This window comes from Solanum verrucosum, unplaced genomic scaffold (genome assembly GCF_900185275.1).
Source record: "Solanum verrucosum unplaced genomic scaffold, falcon-dt-bn FXZP01000062.1, whole genome shotgun sequence".
NCBI lineage: Eukaryota > Viridiplantae > Streptophyta > Magnoliopsida > Solanales > Solanaceae > Solanum > Solanum verrucosum.
The window spans coordinates 51071-76277 of record NW_026020477.1 but is presented as its reverse complement, the minus strand read 5'-3'; the positions used below and the strand labels follow the sequence as shown (position 1 = coordinate 76277).

General features: G+C 38.8%; 1 protein-coding gene and 1 pseudogene across 6 annotated transcripts in view; both read right to left on the bottom strand.

Moving 5' to 3' along the window:
* The window catches only part of LOC125809219 (bi-functional coumaroyl CoA and feruloyl CoA ortho-hydroxylase F6H2-1-1-like), a 40275-nt pseudogene extending 24046 nt beyond the window's left edge, over positions 1–16229 (bottom strand).
* Positions 1–25207, bottom strand: part of LOC125809294 (uncharacterized) — an 862104-nt gene that overhangs the window by 815119 nt on the left and 21778 nt on the right. The window lies entirely within an intron of this gene.

The following is a 25207-nucleotide window of genomic DNA, read 5'->3' as shown; positions in this document are numbered from 1 at the left end:
TTAACCGGGTTTTTAGTTCCTGAAAACTTTTCTTACAAGCTTCAGACCATTGAAACTTAGTCGTCTTCTTAGTCAACTTTGTCAATGGGGACAAAATATATGAGAGCCCCTCAACAAACCTCTATAATAAATAGCCAATCCTAAGAGACTCATTATATCAGTTGGAGATGTGGCACTGTCTCAGTTCTGCACTACCTCTATCTTTTGAGTGTCAACTTGAATCCCTTCTGTAGATACAATGTGGCCTAAGAACGCCACGGACTCAAGCCAAAACTCACATTTGGAAATTTGCATACAACTCTCTATCTCTGAGAGTTTGGAAAACTACTCTGAGGTGACTAGCATGATCCTCCTCATTCCACAAATAAATCAGAATGTCATCAATACACATGATAACAAACATGTAAAGATATGGCTTAAATACTCTATTCAAAAGATCGATGAACGTTGTAGGAGCATTTGTCGAATCAAAAGACATAACAAGAAACTCATAATGACCATTACGGGTCTTGAATGTTGTCTTACGCATGTCACTTTCTCTTACTCTAAACTGAGGATAGCCAAATCTGAGGTCTATCTTATAAAAGCAAGTGGCACCTGGAGTTGACCAAATAGATCATCAATTCATGGAAAGGGATACTTATTCTTTATAGTAACCTTGTTCAATTGGCGGTAATCAATACACATCATAAGGGAACCATCTTCCTTCCTCACAAATAAGACCGGAGAGTCCCAAGGTGAGACACTAGGTCGAATAAAACCTTTATCCAGAAGATCTTTCAACTATTCTTTAGCTCTTTTAACTCAGCTGGAGCCATTCTATATGGCGGAATAGAGATAGGTTGAGTATTAGGAAGAATGTTTATGCCAAAGTCTATTTCTCTCTCAGGAGGGACTCCTGGAAGATTATCTAGAAAGACCTCTGGAAACTCACTCGCAACTAAAACTGATTGAATAGACGGTTTCTCAACACTAGAGTCATTAACTTAGACTAGGTGATAGATGCACCCCATAGAGACTAACTTTCTGGCCTTAAGGTATGAAATGAATTGACACTTAGGCACTGCTGAACTACTCCTCCACTCTATAACTGGCTCATTACGAAACTAAAACTTGACTACTCGAGTTCTACAATCAATTGAGGCATAACAAGCCTGAAGTTAGTCCATACCCAGAATAACATCAAAATCCACCATATCTAGATCAATTAAATCAGCCATGGTGTCCTTGTTATTGAAAAATATGGTACAAGCACGATAGACTCTTTCTCGTAGAATAGAATCACCAACCAGTGTGGAAACACTGAAAGGCTCAAGAAGTTGTCTGGGGGAAATGATGAACTTCATAGCTACATACAGAGCTACAAATGACAAACACGTACCGGGATCAAGCATGGCATAAACATCGTAAGTAAATAATTCAAGCATACCCGTGACAACATCTGGTGAGTTCTCTTTATCCTATCGACTAGTTATAGCATACAGACAGTTTGCACACTCTCATATTCTTGGAGTAGCTCCTCTCTGGATATTTCTATCTGCTAGGGCTGCTGAAGAAGATTAGTCTTTATTGCCCCCATTTGCCTTCCTATTCTTGGGGCACTCCTTAGAAAAGTGACCCGTCCTCCCACACTTGTAGCAAAGATCTGTACCAACACGACATTCTCCCGGATAGAGCTTACCATAGAGTGGGTTGCAAGGGAACCCTTGCGATACACTGCCCTGCGATTAAGAACCTTGAACACTAAAATTTTAGGAGTTCTGATTCATCTAATCATTTGTATTCCTTGGTGCAGGTGAACTAGTTGATGATAGAGCGGGTCCAGATGACCTCTGCTAAAAGGATGATCGATTCATCTTCCAAGTTTTTTACTGGCCGGACTCATGACTTGCTGTCTTAGCCCTCTGGCTATGAAATTTCCTTATTGAAGAAGTGGGTGGGTAATCCAGCATCGATCGTACCTTTAGAGAGTGTGGCTATGAAGGATAGTCTCACCTATGATGAGATTCCAATTGAAATTCTTGACCGTCAAGTTCGTAGGTTAAGAAACCAAAAACTCTCTTCAGTAGAAGTTTTGTTGAGGAGTTTGTCCGTAGAGAGAGCCACTTGGGAAGCAGAATTAAACAGCCATGATGGCAAAGTATCCTCACCTTTTTCCTTCTGATTATGTTTTAGCTTGAGGTAATAGTTCCTCTCCAGTCTTTCAGTTAATCTGTTCAGTCTTAGTATCTCATTCCCTCAGTTATTATTGCATTTCAGCATATTTTGCATGTTCGTGAAACTTAGTTCAGTTAGAGATCAGATTCTAGTACTCAATTAGTAGGGATTGCAACTCTTTCCTCCAAACTCAGCTTTTTTAGACTTCATTCGAGGAGGAATGATACCAAGGGGGATATATTGTAACACCGCAAAAGTCAAAACAAAGATTGAACAAAACATAAGGGAAAACCACAAAGGGGGACCACAGATCGTGAAAAGGACCACGACCCGTCACCCTGCTAGTGGTTGTGCACCCAGCAAAAGCTGGAAAACCACGAACCATTAGATGGTCTATGGAACCTCAAACGAGTCATGGAGTGGCTCGTGAAAGGGACATAGGATCACTCAAGCCACTTTGAAGGACAACGAACCACTAGACGGTCCGTTGAACTTTACATGGGCGGTGAAGTGACCCGTGAAAGTGATAGACAACCCCTCAGACCACTGTGAAGAACCCAGTCGCCTAAACGGCCCATGGAGCTTCTGATGAGCCATGAAGTGGCTCATGAAAGAGGCTTGCCAGACTTGGAGGATTGGGTCAACTTCAAACGAACATATATTTTAGCACAAAATGAATTAGGCGGTCCATACCTATCAAATTAAAGATCATGGAATCCTCTTTCCAACGCCACTGAGTTAGCCCAATTCCAAGCCTAGAGTAAAATGTTATGCTTGTTTTAGTGAAGCCATATCGGGCAGGCAGCATGACAACCCACTTGACAGGCAATCATACCTTAGATAGCCTGTCAGGCCCCTAGTGAAGATCACTTCGTCTGCTTTAAGTCAAGGTCATTTTGGTATTTTCCCCTAAGAGTTGGGCACTTAAACTACATCGGTTGGTGCCTAAACTACGTCGTTTTACTCAATATAAGTGTAATAATATAGTCAAAAACCACCTAGAACCTGCATTCTAGTATCATCTAACTTAGAATGAAAAGAATATAAAAGAGGCGATAGTTCTCCCAAGCACCGGCAAAGGTCATCTTCAAGTTCAGTTCCAAAATCCAAAGGATATCTCCGTATTTTTAGTCACTAGATATGTGGGATTTCACTAGTGGGTTCCTTTCATCCATTAGGTCCTTAGAATTAAGTCAGTTCTTCAAGTTCTCATAAATTGTTTAGGCCTAGGGTTTCCAAAACCTTGGGAATTCATTGTGACTTTAGCTGCTATAGTTTCCACGATCTAAATAACATGTTTCTTGGAAAATTTGCATAGGTCCATGTGTAGAATTCAGTGAGAAAATCATGCTTTAGACTTCAAATGCCATATCTATAAGTATATTTATGTTGCATTCCCTGATAGCATGTCAGTATTTTAAGTTATTCAATATTCTAATTGCATTTTAGGTTTACATTCAGTTGGGAGTAAACTTAGCACCCAGTTGGAATAGGGTTTAGCGTACCGTCAAAGTCCTAGAACTAGGTGCAAACGCAGGTTCATAAGTCTCCTCTGTTGGGAATTAGTTTTTAGTGATCACGCCAGATCCATGCCTCTATACCCCTTTCAAGGTATATTAGGTCCTCTCGATAGGTTGTATACATCGGACTCCACATTTATCTCACGTGGTTTATGTCGGTTAATAGTAGCTCCCACAGTCATACTCTTATTTCATTGACCATATTATCAACATTTACTTCAATATTTATTTTAGCATGTTATCTTCATGATTAGTACTTGGTCATCACATCAAGCTTAGTTTTCGGTTATACTTCAGTACAACCTATTTCCATGTTTAGATTATCTTGTTCAGTTTATATTGTTCAAATCATGAGTCAGATAATTCTTTTCCTATACATTTAATTGCCTTGAAGAGTAAGAAATAACTTTCCTACGTTGCATCAAAACACAACCAAGACTAATATGTTAAGCATCACAATAAACCACAAAACCATCTGATATTTCTAGTAACATCAAAATAGGGGCCGAAGTGAGTCTATCTTTTAACTCTTGGAAACTCTTCACACAAGCTTCCGACCATAAGAATTTTACGATCTTTTGATTCAATGTCGTCAAAGGTGAAGCAATACAGGAATATCCTTCCACAAACCTTCTATAGTAACCGGCCAAACCTAAGAAATTGTGTATTTCTGAAGCAGACAAAGGTCTAGGCTAATTCTTAACTACCTCAATTTTCTTTGGATTGACTTAAATACCTTCACCAGAGACAATATGTCCAAGGAAAGCAACGATCTCAACCAAAATTCACACTTGATAAATTTAGCATACAATTCACAGTCCTTGAGAATTTGTAACACAACTCAACTGTTGAACATTCTCATACTCACTCTGTGATTAAATCAAGATGTCATCGATAAACATGATCACAAACATGTCAAGGTATTACTTAAATGACCTATTCATCAAATCCATAAATGTCGTTGGGGAACTGGTCAATTCAAAAGACATCACCAAAAACTCATAATGATCATACCAAGTTCAAAAAGTCATCTTCGGAATGTCATTTTCTTTCACCCTCAATTGGTGATAACCTGACTAGAGGTCAATCTTAGAGAAGTAACTTTCTCCTTGGAGTTGATCAAATAAATTATTTATCCTTGGAATTGTATGATTATTCTTAATGGTAACCTTATTCAATTATCGATAGTCAATATACATTCGGAGATAACCATCTTTCTTTTGAAAAAACAACACCGGAGCACCCCATGGAGAGATACTCGGTATAATAAACCCCTTATCCAACAAATCTTCGAATATTTCCTTTAACTCCTTTAGTTTTGTTAGGGCCATACGATAAGGAGGAATAGAGAAAGGTTGCGTATTTAAGAGAAGGTCAATACCAAAGTTTATTTTCCTTTCAAAAGTAATACGGAGAAGGTCATCAGGAAAGACTTCTGAAAACTCATTCACTATTGGGACTAACTCAAGAGTTGGGGTTTCAGAATCTATATCTCTAACCCGAACAAGATGATAAATGCAACCCTTAGAAATCATTTTCTATCTTTTAGGCAAGATGCAAACTGAACCTTAAGAATAAATATTCCCCTTTCCCATGACATGATAGGCTCATTCAGAGTCTTGAATATAACCAATCGAGCCATGCATGAAGCTAATCCATCCCAAGAATAACATCAAAATCTAACATATCAAGCTCTACAAGATCAACATGAGTGTCTCTATGAGAAACAGAAATATGACAATTTTGATAGACTATCTTAGCTACAATAGTATTACCCACGAGAGTAGAGACATGAAAGGGATGAGAAAGGATTTCGGGACCAATATCAAATCGCATGGACACATTAGGAGTAACAAGCTATAAGGTGGCACAAGGATCAAGTAAAGCATAAAAATCAAGATGAAAGACTTTCAACATACCGGTCACACATCCAGAGAACCCTCACGATCATGTCAAGTCTGAAGAGCATAGAATCTATTTTGCTTCGGAGCACCGAAACTAGAACATTTAGGTTGAACTTGTCTACCATCATTAACCTTGATAGCTTAAAATGTACAATCATTCACCTTGTGACCACTCATCCCGTAACCAAAGAAACCATCTATAATATCTAGGCACTTCCCTGAGTATCACGGCCCAAGGGTACCCCCTAGATGTAACATGGAATACAAGACCCTGAGAGGCCTCATATAAGCCACTAAGCTTTCAGAGTCAAGATAATAGAAAATCGGTAAAATTTGAAACATTTTCAACATATTAAAAGTCTTTATAAAACGAAGCGGAAGCCTAATACACTTGTCTGAAAAATCACCTACTACAACAAATTCTTGGGACACAACCCATACAACAATGTTTAAAACTTAAAATGAAAAGAACAAAAGGAAATGGTGGCCAAATCCCCGAATGGTCGCCTCTTGTTCAACTTCAAGGAATAAGGGTAATCACCTCTTATTCTATTCAAAGGAATATGGGTAATCACCTCATATCCTTCTCTTTTAGAGGTCATGGGTAATCGCCTCTAGCCTCATCAATTTCCTAGTCGTTAGCTTAGATTCATTTTAGGTGAGCAATCCTTTCAACCTAGAATTATTCAATGTGAGAAAACCTTTCACAATCATACATAAGCAAATCAAGTGGGGAACTATCCCTTCCTCAACAATTATATCAGTAATCATCAATTCATAACATATGCTTCACTCTCGAAAAAATACTTATCATGATCATCATATATGCTTCAATCTCAAAGCAATTCATCATGTAGCTTATTTATCCTATAACAATACATCTAAATCCATAAATTCTCCTTTCATGGATCAAAACTCATTTACATCAATTTCACCTTAGAAACTCTCACAACTTATGGGTAACCCCTAGATGTAACACGACGTATAGAACCCCAAAGGACTCCATACAAGCCACTTAGCTCTCATAACATAAGAAATAGAACGATAAGAGTAAAGCAGTTTAAGTCCAAAACATTTTATAAAATGAAAAGCAAAAGTCTAAACTCTTGTCTCAACATAGCCATCTAATACAATAGAATAAAATTGAGGCTAGCCCATATATCATGTTCAAAAGAGAAATACATGAAATAAACTAAAACAATAACTCCGTCCATGAAGCATGAGGACTAACCAAAGCTCAGGAAATCACGAACTCAACTACTAGCCATGAGACTCGGAAACCTGTCTGTCGGACCCCACATTTGTGAAAAATGTAGGCAAGAGTATACGTTAGTACAAAACAATGTACCAAGTATGCTAATCATGCATAAAACATTTAAAACATGCTAAGAAGGGACATTTCATTTCATGACATGCAATTGACCAAGTTAAAACATGACATTAAAGAGTTATAAAACATACTTCATAAAACAAGGTCAATGCAAGCTAACATCATCTTTAATGCCTTTGAAAAAAATAAGATACTCTTTGAGTAACCTTAGTTCATTATTAATGTGGGGAATTAGCCTTAAGTGACATTGAGACCATATGAGCTATAACATGATCCCTTGGTGTCTCTCACACCGGAAAGGGTTGTTCTGCTTGCCTAAGGTAGAACCATGAACTTCTAGCTTAAGTGGATCCACTAGCCAATCAACCTATGGGGGTACATAGTTAAGGAATAAGGAGATTGCTACTAGAAACCTGACCTCTACTAACGGGAGAGCTTCCATCTAAATGTCAATATCCATTCATTGCTAAGCATAAATCCCACAGCATAGTATTTTCTTACTTATTCTCATTGTCCATGGAAAGGCGTGTCATCTTGCCAATCCAAGCAAGTTCATTATGATAGCTCTTTTTCTTTGATTCAATTAGGTGAGAAAGACTTTAAACCTAAGAATCCTTTCTATGTGAGAAAACCTTTCACATCATGCTAGTATGTGTTTATGAGAATGTCCTTTCACAACACAACATCATCATGGTACTTTACTCTCAAATTACCCTTAAAACATTTGCATAATTCTCATGAAAACATTCATAATTCCAAATCACCTTTCAAGGCCAAACCCCTCTTCCAATCATCAACATATAGAAAACAAGGGTTAGTTATGGATTTCATCATAAATTCATGCAATTCTCTCATTACATGGATAATTTCATAAAACTCTTATGTTTAGATCAAAATCCCATCACATATAGTTCATAACTTGAAAACATGGGGATTGCATGGTTTCATAGCGGAAAACATCATAAAACTATTGCAATTCATCAATTCATGCTTAGAAGATCATAATTCATTCATTTAAATCAATAATGAAAAGAACCCATGCTAATTAAAGAAAACCCTAACTCAATTAAGGAATTCTATCTTTTGAAGTAGAGGAATTTAGAAACTCCATGGATGAAAGGAATCCATGGATGATAACTATCATACCTTGAATCCAAATGGTAGCCATCAATGGAAGATGTAATGACCCGGGAGCACCCCCTAGCCGTTACATGCGTATTCGACCTCTCGGAAGTCTTATACAAGCCTTAGCATTCATTCATCGCATTCGGTAATAAAAACCGTAAGGAATAAGAACACTTTTTAAAACAAATCCATAATACTCATAAAATCTTTCAAATGTAAAGAAGTAGAATTTCTAAGTCTCATGTACCATCTTAGACACGAATAGAACATCTTAGGGACACGGCCCTTTACAACAATAGAAACTATAAGTCTTATACAATGTCTAAGTGGAAATACTAGAAAGATAACAACTATGTCCTCAAATATATGAGGACATACCAGGCTTCTTGAGAAGAGTCAATATCCCAAGCTTCCTCAAAAGATCTCCTCACTTCCCACCACCTACACTTATAACAATAGAGAAATATGGAGTTAGTACAATAAGTACTAAGTATGATGACCATGCAAGAAAACATGCACAACAGACATTTACAAGGAATGTATGCTTTTAAGACCTTCTTTAACAAACCTTTACAACCACAAGCATAAACCCACATTTCAAGTCACCATTCACAATTAAGACCATATTCACATCATTTACCACTCAATTAATACAAGTGTACAATACTTAAACAAGATAGCAAAGTAATTCCTTCATTACCATTTAAGCCTCTATCTCAAGTCACCCTAAGCCACACTTAAGTGAATAATGAAGTGACCGCCCATACAACCTCTTCATATACACCTAAGTGTTCCTAAGAGTTACCATAGACAAGGGTTTTACCATTACATTATAACATACTAAGTCAACATTCTTTATAAAACCATTTAAGAGACACACAAGCATATAGGGGACAATCACATAATAGCCCTAAGGCTTAGGGAACTCACTTTAGCATCGTTTAAGCCTACTCGTGCCATGTGTAAATAGCATCCCATACTACTACCTACACATTGTAGAACCTATCCAATACTAGAGTGCATATCCCACATGATGGAAATATGCCTTAACCGACATAGACCACACTAGCAAGGTATGGAATCCGGAGTCTATCCTACTCCGTGGAGGTTGTTCTACTTGCCGAGGGTAGAACTAAAAGCAACCCATCAACGCACATGGTTTAAGAGATGTCCAAGGATGTTCATTATGCCTAATCTCATGCTCAACTAGGCTACCATCCTAACCACATCCACTCGGTACTTAGCCTTGGTTTCCAAAGAGTATTCAATCACAGATGTACTAGAGAGGGTTCCTTTTCTAGTTCAACCAACTCATAGTACCTCTTCCTAAGAAAGGCCCCATTTCTTAGTCATAGCCAATCTAGGTTCATAAGGATAGCTCATTTGACTTTCTTAGATAAGGATTCTCATGCCGTTTCGGCTCCATCCATCTCTAAGTCTATCATTTCACTCAAGAAGGGAACATCGCCCTAAGGCCCATCCTTCAAGGTTATACATTTTCTTAGGAAAGCTAGACTCATAAAAAGGCACTATGCTTAAGTCTACCAATTCAAGTCTTGGCCTAGAATTCCTCTTTTAGCATTTATAGGAAGAGCTTCATGACTAAGTCATAGCCCAACCAAACATTCATATATATAATCAAGCTTCCATGACACAAGACAAGATACTCAAGTCTAGCATATGATCTACAACATCATCTTATGAAAACTCATCATAGTCCATCATCACCACATATCACCATTTTGAGAGAGACATGCTTTCACATTAGCATAATAACATTTTATACATTATCACATTAACACCATTAGAACATCTTCACATTATACCTTCACACAAACTTTACATATAGCTTCATATAGGACTTTACATATAGCCTCATATATGTATAAAAATACAACAATATAATAACACTCATTTATTGCCCTTCATGGCCTCAATTCCCAATAATACCACACAAGAATAAAATATAACACTTCCACCAAAGGTGGGTTCAACCTACCAACAACAATCAATTCCATAAAGAGAGTTCAAGCTTTCTTACCATAATCCAAAGCCATAGCCAAAATCATCAATACTTCACCCATAAGGCTTACCACCCTTAATTCATCCATTATCAACAATTAATCATAAATAAACATTAAATAACACAAGAGATAACCATACAATTCACTTTACACATAATTCCATCAACTTTGAATTTATAGAAATAGACCCACTTCATAGAAAATTTAGGGTTTTAGTGAAAACATGGATTCTTGAAGGAAGTTCATATAAAATCATCAATTCTACTTTAATTCACCAATATAATGCTTTTGAAAACAATTTATCAATGAACCCATGCTTAGAATAGAAATTAGGCTTTTTGTGCTTTGAAGACATTTGAAACCCTTTTTGAATGGACTCCTTGAAAGAAAGGATAATCAAGGATCAAGGGTCACCATACCTTAGACTTGATGAATCCCACGAAAATTTAATGAAGAAATCTTGAAATCTAAAACCCTAGGTTCCACTTCTCCTTCTTCCTTGAGTTGAGAGAGAAGAACTTTGGAATTTAATTTGGGAAAAGAGAGTAAAATGACTTGTTAAAAGACTTAAAACCTTATATATTTATCATATAAACCATTTAAAATCAACCCCACATAATAAACAATTAAAACGAATTTACTTAAAAGCCCTTCACTTGGGCAGCCCCGTCAGGGACCACGCCCACTTGGACGGGTCGTGAAGGGTACCACGGCTCGTGGTGGTGCCCGTGGTCCCTTGACCAGTGGGCCTCTCCACCATTTCAATCCCTCAAGGGCCCAAGGCATTTTCATGGATGCTCCCACGATCCGTGGTGCACACTACGAGTCGTGGTGGAGCTCGTGAAGATGAGGCAACACCTAGGCAAAGTTGTCTTGCCTCCCTTGAGACCAAGTGATCTTCACGCCCAAGTATACAGACCGTCTAGGGCACCACTGGCCGTGGTGGTGCCCGTGGTCTTTAGGGCAGTGGGCAGCCAACTTGGGAAAGCCTTGGCTTTTTGGCTAAGGCTTGCCCCTTTTTGGCTTGGCTCCTTGTCTAGCACCCTCAACCAACCTAGAGTAGGTCTCAAAGCATGGAGTCTAACACGTGCCTTGATGTGGACTCACTAAACTCTTCAAACTAGACCTTAAGAGTCAAAACTCAACATTTAAACAAGTTACTAATGCACAAAACCCATGTGAGGCTCTACTTTATCCTACTTCATTTTGAGGGGCGTTACAGAGAATTGGAACCTTAGATTGAAAATCTTGGTTGAATCTTCTTCTTCAAGTTCTAGAGAGAGAATATTTAAGAGGAGTTTTGGGAATTCTTTTTGTGAATTTGGAAGAATGAATTAAATGGGGTGAATTTGGGGGTAAAAAGACTTATATAAGGGTCCTAAACATAGACAAAACGACATAGTATAGGAACTAATTAATTAGGAAAGGACCCAGCTGCCTCTGAAAAATAATTGTCAGTTGTGACCCACGAACCTAGTCGACGGACCGTGGTCTGACCCACAGCCCGTCCTGGTGGACCGTCGTTCATGGTCAGAAAGAGTGATCTTCGGGTCTCGAACCATGGATCATGGTCTGACCTACGGTCCGTAAGTTTTGTCGTGGTCCTGGACCCTCAGACCCTAACCAGGTTGGTCAACCACAGACCACACCTACGGTCCGTGGTCCACTCCATGGGCCATAGGTGGTCGGCATGGTTTGGTACCTACAATAGCTGGAAAGCTGCTATTTTGGTCTTTTTGAATATGGGGTGTTACAATATCTCCCCCTTGGGACTATTCGTCCTCGAATAAGATTTAAACTGGTTCTAAAAGAGTAGAAGGGGAACTAACAATGCAATGCATACTACCGAGGAGGAACTATCGACTCCAAGCTAGGATGCTCTCAAAATATCATAAGAGGGGTGAAACTAACTCTAACAGGCCATTATCCATGCAATGCACAAAACCAAGGAGGAAACATCAACTCCAAGCTAAACATACTCAATGCATCAAAAGGAAGTAGGAACTACATCTATCAACCCAATATTCATGAAATCTCAAAATTACTCATATTCAAGGAGAAACTACCTTCTCCAAGATAAAATCATGTTCAACACAATCTCATGGAGCTCATATGCAATTTACTCTAAAAAATCAATTCATCTCATGAAGTCTATAGGCAACTCATACTCAATGCACAACAACGTGAGGAAAATCAATCATATAAACTCATATTATTTCAAAACACAAGGTTTCATGAACATGCATAATCATAAGGAAATCATGGAAACAAATAAAAACACATGACTCCAAAACAAAGAACAGCTTAAGAGGAACTCTTTACCTCAAGCTAGAATACAAGTAGAAGGAAAGAAATGAGGATATCAGGACATCATATCGGCCTCGGCCTCCCAAGTTGCACCCTCAACTAAATCATTCCTCCACAACACTTTCACGTAAGCTACTTCCTTATTTCTCAACTTCTTGACTTGCCGGTCTAAAATCTCAACCGAAACTTCATCATATGAGAGACTCTCATCAACTCCCAAACCCTCTAAGGAAACTATGGATGTCGGATCACCAACACACTTCTTCAACATGGAGACATGGAAAACCGGATGCACTGTTGCCAACTCATTTCACAAATCTAACTCATAAGCAACCTTACCAACATGTCTCAAAATCTGATATGGGCCTACATATCGGGGACTAAGCATCCATTTCTTACCAAACCTCATTACACCCTTCATGGGTGAAATTTTCAAGTAAACCCAATCATGAACATCAAACTCAAGATCTCTTCTTCTCATATCGGCATATGACTTTTGTCGACTTTGAGCCATTTTCAACCTTTCTCTTATAAGTCAAACATTCTCAATGGCCTCATGTACCAACTCGGGACCAATAAGGTCAACTTCACCCACCTCAAACCAACTTATGGGAGATCTACACCTCCTACTATAAAGAGCCTCAAATGGAGCCATACCATTACTCGAGTGATAGCTATTATTATAAGCAAATTCAATCAATGGAAAATGGTCATCCTAATTACTTCTAAAAATAAATCACACAAGCCCTTAACATATCTTCCAAAGTTTGGATAGTACACACCGCTTGCCCATCGGTTTGGGGGTGAAATGTCGTACTAAGCTTAACACAAGTACCAAGACCCTTTTTGGAAAGACTTAAAAAACTGAGAAGTGAATTGGTTACCACGATCGGAAATAATGGATAAAGGCACTCCATGCAACTTTACCATTTCTCTTATGTACAACTTAGCATAATCCTCCGCCGAATAGGAAACCTTGATGGGAATAAAGTGAGACAATTTTGTCATCCGATCTATAATAACCCAAATAGAGTCATGTTGTCGCCAGGTGCGAGGCAAACCAGCAATAAAGTCCATATTCAAGTCTTCCCATTTCCAAGTAGGAATGACAATATCTTGGGATAAACCTCCCGGGGTCTGATGCTCAACCTTTACTTGTTGGCAGTTTGGACACTTAACCACAAATCCCGCAATATCTTTCTTCATCCCATTCCACCAATAGATTTCTCACAAATCACGGTACATCTTGGTGGCTCCCGGGTGAATAGAATACCACGAACTATGAGCTTCTGACAAGATCTGTCCCCTCAAGTCATCAACATTTGGAACACATAAACGGCCTTGATATCCAAGCACACCATCTCCCTCTTGGGAGAAAGCCTCAACGGATTTCTTAAGTACCATCTCTTTCAATTCTATCAAAATTGGATCAAGACTTTGCTTGGCTTTCACATTCGCCACAAAAGATGATTTGGAACCATTGTGAACTATAACACCACCCTTGGTAGAGTCCACTAACTGAACACCTAATCAAGTCAATCTATGAACATCTAGAACCAACTCTTTCTTTTATTCCTCAATATGGGAAACACTACCCATAGATAACCGACTAAGAGCATCCGCCACAACATTTGCTTTACCAGGGTGAAAAAGAGCACTCATGTCATAATATTTCAATAACTCAGGCCACCATCAACATGAACACTATACAAGTAATGCCTCCAAATCTTTAAGGCAAAAACAACCGCCGCTAAATCAAGGTCATGGGTAGGATAATTCTTCTCATGGATCTTAAGTTGCCTTGAGGCATAGGCAATAACTTTCCCATTTTGCATAAGCACACATCGTAACCCAATTCTAGAGGCATCACAATAAACCACAAAACCATTTGTTCCTTCCGGTAAGGTCAACGCTAGAGTGAAAGTAAGTCTATCTTTCAATTCTTTAAAACTTTTTTCACAAGCTTCGGATCATATGAACTTAGCCTTCTTTTGAGTCAAAGCCATCAAGGGAGAGGCAATTAAAGACAATCCCTCAACAAACCTTCTATAGTAACCAGCCAAATCCAAGAAGCTTCTAATATCCGAAGAGGTTAGAGGACTAGGCCAAATCTTGACCGCATATGACGAAACAATATGACGAAAAAATGCTACGGACCTTAGCCAAAATTCACATTTGTTAAACTTAGCAAAGAGTTGTTGGTCCTTGAGAATTTGCAACACAATCCTCAAATGATCACTATCATTCTCAATTCTTGAATAGATCAATATATCATCAATGAGCACAATTACGAACATATCAAGGTATTTTCTAAACACCCTATTCATCAAATCCATAAATGCCACCGGAGCATTATTCAACCCAAACGACATTACCAAAAACTAATAATGACCACACCGAGTTCAAAAATCCGTCTTTGGAATGTCATCTTCCTTCACCCTTAATTGGTGATTACCCGATCAAAGATCAATCTTAGAGAAGTAACTTGATCCTTGAAGTTGGTAAAACAAATCATCTATTTTTGGAAGAGGATACTTATTCTTAATAGTCACCTTGTTCACTGGCGATAGTCAATACACATGCGGAGAGACCCATCTTTATTTCTAACAAACAAAACTGGAGCACCCCATGGTGAGATACTCAATCAAATGAAACCCTTATCCAACAAATCCTTTAATTGTTCTGTCAACTCCTTAAGTTCTGCCGGAGCCATTCTATAAGGAGGAATAGAAATAGGTTGCGTATCTAGGAGAAGGTCAATACCGAAGTCTATTTCCCTTTCAAAAGAAATGTCGGGCAAATCATCTGGGAACACTTCTGGAAACTCATTAACAACAGGGATTGACTCGAGATAAGGGGTTTCGGAATCAATATCCCTCACCCTAACTAGATGATAAATGCAACCCTTAGAAATCATTTTTCTAGCTTTTAGACAAGAGACAAACTGACTCTTAGGCATAGAATTTCCTTCCTTCCACTCTAGGATAGGATCATTCGGGAACTGAAACTTGACTACACAAGTTCTACAATTAATAAAAGCATAACAAGAGTGAAACCAATCCATACCAAGGACAACATCAAAGTCTAACATATCAAGCTCTACCAAGTCAACAAGAGTAACTTTATGGGACAAGGAAACGGGACACTTTATATAGACCCTCTTAACCACAACAGAATCACCAACATGAGTAGAGACAGAAAAAGGTTCTAACAACACATCGAGAAGTACATCAAACCTCATTGCCACATATGGCGTCATAAAGGACAAAGTAGCATCGGGATTAAGAAAAGTATATACATCTATTTGGAAAACTTTTAACATATCGGTGACCACATCCGGAGAACTCTCTCATTCTCCTCGGGTTTGGAGAGCATAGAAGTAGTTTTGCTTAGGAGCATTTGAATTAAAACCACTAGGAGGAGCTTGCTTGCCTTCCTTTCCTTTTTCCGCAAGCATTGGGAAATCCTTTATTTTGTGACCACTCTTACCACAAGTAAAGCAACCATCTATGTCGGCTAGACATCTATCCTCATGCTTCTTACCACACTTAGCACAAGTAGACATAGGCAACGAAGAACTACCACCATTACCTCCTTGAGGCGTAAGGTTAGACACCCTATCTTTGTTGAACTTAGGAGGAGCATTGGAGGAACCTTGATCGGAAAACCTGTACCGAAATCTAGGATGACCTTGTCCATTGTACCTTGCACTAGAGAAATTTCCATTACCGGTCTTAGCCCTTTTTACCTCTCTAGACTTTTCCTTGTGTTTCTCCTCCTCAATTTGTTGTGCATGCACCATGAGACGAGAGATGTCCATGTCATGAATGAGCATTGCGGTTCCCCATTCTTTAACCACCATTTTGGACACACCCGAAACGAACTTACTCATCCTAGCCCTTGAATCTACAACCATTGTTGGAGCATATTTGGACAATTGAGTGAACTTACGAGCATACTCCCTCACACTCATACTCCCTTGTCGAAGGTTAATGAACTCAAGCACCTTAGTTTCCCTCATCTCAAGGGGAAGAACCTATCAAGAAAAGCACTCTTAAACTTCTCCCAATCAAGAGGACCCGCATCTTTTGGTCTCCCTTCATTCCATTGATTATACCAAATTTGAGCCACATCTTTTAGATGATAAGCGGATAACTCTGCCTTTTCCACCACTGTAACTACCATGATTATCAAAATCTTATAGACCTCATCAATAAACCCTTGAGGATCTTTCTCAACTTTAGAACCATGAAAATCCGGGGGTTTATCCTTGTGAAGTCCCTCACTCTTGAACACTTCGCGTTCATACCTGAACTTGCGGGAACCACAACCTCCCTATTGTCTTGGGCCATCATGGTTGAGCCAACACTTGAAAAACAACCCTAAACTCTACATTAGACACATGCTCGGCCAAAGGATTGACCAAAACTTGAGGAGCTTGGGGAGGAGGTTCTTGTTCCACATTCTCCCTCGCATTCCTTCTAGCATAAGCTCTTCAAGTAGCCATATCCTGAAGAACATAGGATAAGGATTAGCAGAGAGACATTATAGAGTTAAACTCTATCGCAAGACTTAAGAGTAATGAAAGAAGTGGAGTTTCCTAATCATCTTGTAGCTTCTCATTCATAAATGTGGTGCGCTTCACATTCATGAACAAGACTCTACTAGACGTAGCTTAGGAGACATCCTAGGACCATTTTAAACCTTGTGCTCTGATTACCAAAGTTTGTCACAACCCAGAGGTACCCCTTAGATGTAACATGGCGTATAGAAACCCGAAGGACTCCATACAAGCCACTTAGCTCTCATAACATAATAAATAGAACAATAAGAGTAAAACAATTCAAGTCCAAAACATTTTATAAAACGAAAAAGGGAAGTCTAAACTTTTGTCTCATCATAGTCATCTAATACAATAGAATGAAATTGGGCCTAGCCCATACATCATGTTCAAAAGAGAAATACATGAAAGAAACAAAAACAAGAACTTCTTCTTCTAAGCATGAGAACTCACCAAAGCTAGGGAAATCACGAACTCAACTACTAGCCACGAGACTCGAAAACCTGTCTGTTGGTCCCTATATTTGTGAAAAATGTAAGATGTTGGCAATAGTATGCGTAAGTACAAAACAATGTACCAAGTATGATAGCCATGCATAAAACATTTAAAACATGCTAAGAAGGGACATTTCATTTCATTACATGCAATTGACCAAGTTAAAACATGACATAAAAGAGTTATAAAACATATTTCATAAAACAAAGTCAATACAAGCTAACATTATCTATAAAGCCTTTGAAAAAATATAAGTTACTCCTTGAGTAAACTTATTTCATTATTAATGTGGGGAATTATCCTTAACCGACATTGAGACCGTGTGAGCCATAACATGATCCCCCGGTGTCTCCCACACTGAAAAGGGTTGTTCTACTTGCCTAAGGTAGAACAATGAACTTCTAGCTTAAGTGGATCCACTAGCTAATCAGTCTTTGGGGGCACATAATAAAGGGATAAGTAGATTACTTCTAGAAACCTGGTCTCTACTAACGGGAGAGCTTCCATATCATGAGATTATTTCTAAAAACCTGGTCTCTACTAAAGGGAGAGCTTCCATCTCAATGTCAATATCCACTTGGTGTTAAGCATAAATCCACAGAATAGTATTTTCTTAATTATTCTCATCATCCATGGAAAGGTATGTCATCTTTCCAATCCAAGCTAGTTCATTAGGATAGCTCTTATTATTTAATTCAATTAGGAGAGAAAGCCTTTAAACCTAAGAATCCTTTCTATGTTAGAAAACCTTTCACATCAAGCTAGTATATGTTTATGAGAATGTCCTTTCACAACACAACATCATCATTGGTACTTTACTCTCAAAGCACCCTTAACACATTTGCATAATTCTTATGAAAACATTCAAAATTCCATAATCACCTTTCAAGGCCAAAAACCCTCCTTCAATCATCAACATTTAGAAAACAGGGGTTAGATATGGATTTCATCATAAATTCATGCAATTCTCTCATTACAAGCATAATTTCATAAAACATTTCCGTTAAGATCAAAATCCCACCACATATAGTTCATAACTTGAAAACATGTGGATTACATGGGTTCATAGGGGGGAATATCATAAAACCATTGCAATTCATCAATTCATGCTTAGAAGATCATAATTCATTCATTTAAATAAAAAATGAAAAGAACCCATGCTAATTGAAGAAAATCCTAACTCAAATGGGGAATTTTACCTTTTGAAGTAGAGAAATTTAGGAACTCCGTGGATGAAAGGAATCCATGGATGAAAACTATCATACCTTGAATCCAAATGCTAGCCTTCAATGAAAGAATTGGAACCTTAGCTTGAAACCCTAGGTTGAATCTTCTTCTTCTTCAAATTCTAGAGATCGAATATTTGAGAGGAGTTTTGGGAATACTTTTGTCAATTTGAAAGAATGAATTAAATGGGGTGAATTTGGGGGTAAAAAGACTTATATAGGGGTCCTAAACATAGACAAAACGACATAGTAATTAATTAGGAAAAGACTCAACTTTCCCTGAAAACTAATTGTCAGTTGTGACCCATGGACCTAGTCGACGGACCGTGGTCTGACCCACGGCCCATCCGGGTGGACCGTCGTTCATGGTCAGAAAAGATGATCTTGGTGTATCGAACCACGGATCGTGGTCTCACCTACGATCCATAGGTCATGTCGTTGTCCTGGACACTCAGACCCTACCTAGGCAGGCCAACCACGGACCACACCTACAGTCCGTGGTCCACTCCACGGGTCGTGGGTGGTCGGCATGGTTTGGCACCTGCAATAGCTGGAAAGCTGCTATTTTCGTCTTTTTGAATACGGGGTGTTACAGAAACATGGGTTAAACATGGGTACATATAAATTCATCCTAAAAATATGTAATCTTCCCAATTGATGCATAAACAATCATAATCCACTCATATGGATCAGCATTCATAAAGACCCACAACTTATAAGAAAACCCTAACTCGAATTGGGAAATATTTTCTTTTCAATTGGGGAATCTTAGGGGCACCATGGATGCAAGGATTCCATGGATGAATAAAGCTATCATACCTTGATATCAAAGCCCACAAGCGATTGAGAATGGAGACTTGACCTTGAGCCCTAGCTGCACCCTTCTTCTTCTTCAAGTTCTAGAGAGAGAAATATTTTGAGAGGAAGAACTTTGGTTTTCTTATGGGATTTTAGAAAAAATGACTTGAATGGGTGAGTTTTAGGGTTAAAATCACTTATATAGGGGTCCTATGCTTAGGTAAAACAACATACTATTAAGTTAAATAAAATTGGAAAAGACCCAAAAGCCCCTAAACTTACAGTTGACTGCACCACTTCACACCAAGCTCCACGATCTGTGGTGGCTCTCGCGTGCCGTGGTGCCAGTTGTCGTCCTTGACCAGTGGCTTGGCAAACCACCCCTTAAACTCTTCTTCCCACACACCCACCTCCACGAGTCATCTAGGCATTCACGAGCTGTCAAGTAGCTCGTAGAGGAGGATTCCTAAACATGCACACTACCTAGCCCTTCACGGAAACCACCACGAGCCGTGGTGCCCTTCACAGGGAGTCATATTGCTCGTAGGAGGTGACCCTCTCTTGGATAGCTATTGTGAGCCACCATGGGCAGCACCACGCCTTGTAGTGCCCTTCACGGCTTGTATGGGTCCATGTGAAGGTTTCCCAAGATAAATTATTTGGCTCATGACTTGACACTTTGCCCCTAGCTTAGACTACTAGATTCCGAGGTGTTACATTATCTCCTCTTTGGGAAAATTTGTCCTCAGATGGAATTATATACATCTCATGAAAGAAAAGACTCAAAACTAGCAGCCCATCATGCATGCAATCACATCAAAATGCACATAACCAAGGAGGAAACATCAAGTCCAAGTTAAACATACTCAATGCATCATACAGAAAGATAGGAATTAGACCTAGCAACCCAATATGCATGAATACACATAAACGCATAAATATATCAAGGAGGAAACATTAACACCATACTACAACATGCTCATATCATCATATCATGTACTCTATATGTGATTCTTACTCATATTCAAGGAGGAACTACCATCTCCAAGCTAAAGCATGTTCAACAACATCTTATGAAATCTATAGGCAAATCATACTCAATACACAAGAACATGAGGAAAATCAATCATGTAAACTCATTTTCTTTCAAAACACAAGTTTTTTTTTCATGAACATGCATAAAATAAGGAAATCATGGAAATATCTAAATCATATGAAACCAAAACAAAGAGTAAACCGTGAGGAACTCATTACCTCAAGCTAGAGTAGGAGTAGAAGGAAAAAGATGAGGATATCGGGACATCAATCGGCCTCAGCCTCCCAAGTAGCACCCTGAACTAAATGATTCCTCCACAACACTTTCACGGAAGCAACTTTCTTGTTTCTCAAATTCTTAACTTACCGGTCTAAAATCTCAACCGGAAGTTACTCATAAGAAAGATTCTCACCAACTCCCAAACCTTTTAAGGAAATTATAGATGTAGGATCTCCAACACACTTTTTCAACATAGAGACATGGAAAATCGGAGGCACCGATGCCAAATCATTATGCAAATCAAGCTCATAACCAACCTTACCAACATGTCTCAAAATCTGATATGGACCTACATAATGGGGACTAAGCTTACCTTTTTTACCAAATCTCATTACACCCTTCATGGATGAGATTTTCAAGTAAACCCAATCATGAATACTAAACTCAAGATCTCTTCTTCTAACATCGGCATAGGACTTTTATCGACTTTGGGTTATTTTCAACCTTTCTCTAATAAGTCAGACTTTCTCCATAGCCTCATGAACTAACTCGGGTCCTATCAAGGAAACTTCACCCACCTCAAACCAACCTATAGGAGATCTAAACCTCATACCATAGAGAGCCTCAAATAAAGCTATACCAATACTAGAGTGATAGTTATTATTATAAGCAAACTCAATCAATGGAAAGTGATCATCCTAATTTCCTTTGAAATCGATGACACACGCTCTCAACATATCTTCCAAAGTTTGGTTAGTACAATTCGCTTGCCCATCGGTTTGTGGATGAAAAGTCATGCTAAGCTTAATTTTAGTGCCAAGACCCTTTTGGAAAGACTTCCAAAACTGAGAAGTAAATTGAGTACCTCTATCGGAGATAATGGACAAGGGCACTCCATACAACCTTACCATTTCCCAGAAATACAACTTAGCATAGTCTTCCGCCGAATAAGAAACTTTAACGGGAATGAAATGGGTCGATTTTGTCATTCGGTGTACTATAACCCAAATTGAATCGTACTGGCGCCGAGTACGAGGCAATCTTATGATGAAGTCCATATTCAAATATTTCCACTTACAAGTAGGAATACTAATGTCTTGGGATAAATCCCAATTTATGATGCTCAAATTTCACTTGTTGGCAATTAGGACACTTAGCCAAAAATTCCACAATATCTTTCTTCATCCCATTCCACCAATAGATCTCCCCCGAATCACAGTACATTTTGTTGGCTCCTGGGTGAATGGAATACTGAGAACTATGGGCTTCTGACAAGATATGTTCCCTCAAGTCATCAAAGTTAGGAATGCACAAACGACCTTGATATCTAAGTACACCATCTTCCCTTTGGGAGAAAGCCTCAACGGACTTTCTAAGCACTATTTCTTTCAATTCTACTATGGTCGGATGAAGATATTATTTAGCTTTCACCTCCGTCACAAGAGACTATTCTGAACAATTGTGAACCATAACACTACCCTTGGTGAAGTCCATCGACCGAACACACAATCAGAGCAATATATGTACATCTCGTACCAATTCTCTTTTACCTTCTTCTATATGGGCAACACTACCCATTGATAATTGGCTAAGAGCATCCGCCACCACATTTGCCTTACCAGGCTGATGGAGAACTCTTATGTCATAATCCTTAAGTAACTCTAGTCACCTTATTTAGCATAGATCTTTCTGATTAAACATATATTGCAAACTCGTGTGGTCGGTGAACACATCGACATGAAAACCATACAAATAATGCCTCCAAATATTTAAGGAAAAACCCACCGCCGCTAATTCAAGATCATGGGTAGGATAATTATTCTCATGAACCTTAAGTTGCCTTGAAGCATAGGCAATAACTTTCCCCTTTTTCATAAGCACACATCCTAACCTAATTATTGAGGCATCACAATAAATAACAAAGTTATCCGTCCCTTTCGGTAAAGTAAACACCGAAGCGGAAGTAAGTCTATATTTTGATTCCTAAAAACTCTTTTCATATGATTTGGAGCATATGAACTTGGCCTTCTTTTAAGTCTAAGCTGTCAATGGAGGGGAAATCGAAGAAAACCCCTCAACAAACCTTCTATAGAAATCAGATAAACCCAAAAAGCTTCTATTATCCGAGAGGGTATAAAGGTCTAGGCCAACTTTTGACCGCATTTGTCTTCGTAGGATCTACCTCAATACCCTTACTTGAAACAATATGGCCAAGAAAATCTATGGATCTTAACCAAAACTCACATTTGCTAAACTTTGCAAAAAGTTGTGGTCCTTGAGAATTTGCAACACAATTCTCAAATAAATCAATATATCATCAATGAACACAATTATGAACATATCAACGTATTGTCTAAACACCCTATTCATCAAATCCATAAATGCCACCGGAGCATTAGTCAAACCAAACGACATCACCAAAAATCATAATGACCATACCGGGTTCTAAAAGCCATTTTCAGAATATCATCTTCCTTCACACCCTCAATTGGTGGTAACTCGACCTAAGGTCAATCTTAGAGAAGTAACTCGCTCCTTGGAGTTGGTCAAACAAATTATCAATTCTTGGAAGAGGATACTTATTCTTAATGGTCACCTTTGTTCAATTGTCGATAGTAAATACACATACAAAGTGAACCATCTTTCTTCTTAACAAACAAAACTGGAGCACCACATGGAGAGATACACGATCGGATTAAACCCTTATCCAAAAAATCATTCAATTGCTCTTTTAATTCCATAAGTTCTACCAGAGCCATTTTGTAAGGAGAAATAGAAATAGGCTAGGTATCTAGGAGAAAGTTAATACCAAAATCTATTTCCCTTTCTGGAGGAATACCGGGTAAATCATCTGGGAACACTTCTGGAAACTATCAAACAACGCGGACCGACTCAAGAGTAGGGGTTTCGAAATTCATATTCTTCACCCTAACTAGATGGTACATGCAAGCCTTATAACTCATCTTTCTAGCTTTAAGACAAAAAATAAACCGACCTTTCGGCATAGAATTTCCCCCCTTCCACTCTAGGATAGGTTCATTCGGAAACTGAAATCTAACTACACGGGTTCTACAATCGATAGAAGCATAACAAGAGTGCAGCCAATCCATACCAAGGATAACATCAAAATCTAGCATATCAAGCTCTACCAAATCAACAAGATTAACTCTATGGGACAAGGAAACGGGACATTTTCTATAGACCCTCTTAGCCACAATAGAATCACCAATGGAGTAGAGACTAAAAAAGAATCTAATAACACATCAGGAAGCACATCAAATCTCATAGCCACATATAGCGTCACAAAAGACAAGGTAGCACCGGGATAAAGTAAAGCATAAACATCAAGCTGAAAGACTTTCAACATACTGGTAACCACATGGGGAGAACCCTCTTGTTCACCACGAGTCTGAAGTGCATAGAATTTATTTTTCTTGGGAGCATTAGAACCCGAACCACTTGGACCGGATGAAGGATAGGGTTGAGCCCTATGACGATTGTCTCCCTCATTCTTAGCAACTAAAGGACTATTTCTTATCTTGTGGTCCATCTTACCACAACCAATTGGAACCCACTAGACATTTACCTTCAAGCTTTCTTCCACACATAGCACAATTTGGCAATGAAGACCCACTACCACCTCCTTGAGGTTTAGGGTTATACACCCTCTCTTTGTTGAACTTAGGAGCATTAGAGGAACCTTGTCCGAAAAACCTTCGTCGATACCTAGGACGACCATGTCCATTAGATCTTGCATGAGAGAAATTACCATCACCAGCTCTAGCCCTCTTTGTCTCCCCAGACCTCTCCTTAAGTTTCTCATCTTCAATCTGTTGGGAATGAACCATAAGACAAGAAATATCCATGTCATGGACAAGAATAGAAGTACGGCACTCTTTCACTACCAATTCAGACACACCCAAAATGAACTTTCTTATCCTTGCCCTAGAGTCGGAAACGATATAAGAAGCATATTTTGACAATTGAGTGAACCTCAAAGCATATTCTTCCACAGTCATGTTCCCTTGTCGGAGATTAATAAACTCAAGAACTTTTGCCTCTCTCATCTCAAGAGGAAAGAACCTATCAAGAAAAACGAACTTAAACCTTTCCCATTCTAGGGGACCCACATCTACCAGTCTTGCTTCCTCCCATTGGTTGAACCAAATTTGAGCCACACCTCTAAGTTGATAGGCGGCCAATTCCGCCTTTTCCACCAGAGTCACTCCCATAATAGCCAACAGTTTATAAACCTCATTAATAAACTCTTGAGGATCTTCCTCAACCTTAGAACCATAGAATTAAGTAGGATTCATCCTAGTGAATTCCCACACTCTAGATGTTGTCATACCCATATTTAGGTTCACGAGGACCACAACCTCCCTATTGGCTTAGGCTATCCCAGATTGAGCCAACATTTGAAAAGCAGTCCTAAACTCCGCATTAATTAATTGCTCGGCCAAAGGGTCAACCGGAGTTTGAGGAGCTCCTTGACCAACTTCTCC